Raw genomic sequence first — 1,242 nt, forward strand, 5'->3', positions numbered from 1 at the left:
ATGGCTCCTACTCAAGAACTTCATGTATTAATGGATCAAGTAAGTCAATCTTCATGCAATCCTCTGAATTACTAGGATGTTGCAAGGCCTTGAATACATTTAACACTATATGCTCATCACAAACTCTCAAGGTTACCTCTCCTTTTTGCACATCAATTAGTACTCTTCTAGTAGCAAGAAATGACCTTCCCAAGATTATGGAAGCATTTGTGTCCTTGATGAGGGCCAAACGTCGGTTTAAAATTTCTTAGAAAAATTGCGTTGCAAGTATAGTTCCAAACTAACAAGTGACCCTAATCAAAGTTTAAATGATTAAAATGGTCACAAATCCAAATAAATAACCTAGAGTTTTAAATCCTAAATTGTTCTCCCATGGAATTGCAGTGAGGTGTACATATCATTGGCTATGAGAGAAATTAGGGGTTGTAATGAGCGAATATTTTATACACTTTTTGCCATCATTTTCATATAGTTTTCAGTATATTTTGTTTACGTTTTATTAAGTTTTCATATTTTTTAGTATAAAATTCACATTTTTGGATTTTGTGGAATTTCAGGTATTTTCTGGCGGAAATTGAGGAGCTGGAGCAAAAGTCTGATTCAGAGGCAGAGAAAGTGCTACAGATGCTATCTGGATCTGACCTCCTTGCACTCGAAAGAGATTTTATGGAGCTACTGAAATCCAAATGGAGCATTCTCAACGGCTATGAAAGGCTAACATTCAGAGCTTTCCAGAAATATATAATAGTTCATACTTTACTTCATAATTAAAGGCTCAAAATTGGCGTTCAACGCCAGCCTCCTGCCATATTCTGGCGTCCACCGCCCAAAGGAGAAGAGACCAGCATCCAACGCCCAAGTCAGACTCCCTAGCTAACGTTCAATGCCCTAGAGGCCTCCTAGCACATGGATCTCAACCAATCTTAGCCCAAACACTCACCAAGTGGGCCTCAGAAGTGGATTTTAGCACTAAAAGACTGTTTCACCCTTCTTATTTAATCTTTAGTCATTAGATTAGTATATATAGAACAAGAATCATCCTTGTTCAGGACTTTATGCCATATTTTCGAATTCCACATTGTATTTTCTATCAGTATGAGTTTCAAACCTCCTAGGTTGAGGGGATGAGCTCTGCTGAGTTTTATGGATTAATAAAGTATTACTGTTCTATCTCAATTCGTGTTTGATTCTCTATTCTAAGATGTATCTTCGTTCTTCATCATCATGAATGCGATGAACCGA

The sequence above is a fragment of the Arachis hypogaea genome, chromosome 14 (genome assembly GCF_003086295.3).
Source record: "Arachis hypogaea cultivar Tifrunner chromosome 14, arahy.Tifrunner.gnm2.J5K5, whole genome shotgun sequence".
NCBI lineage: Eukaryota > Viridiplantae > Streptophyta > Magnoliopsida > Fabales > Fabaceae > Arachis > Arachis hypogaea.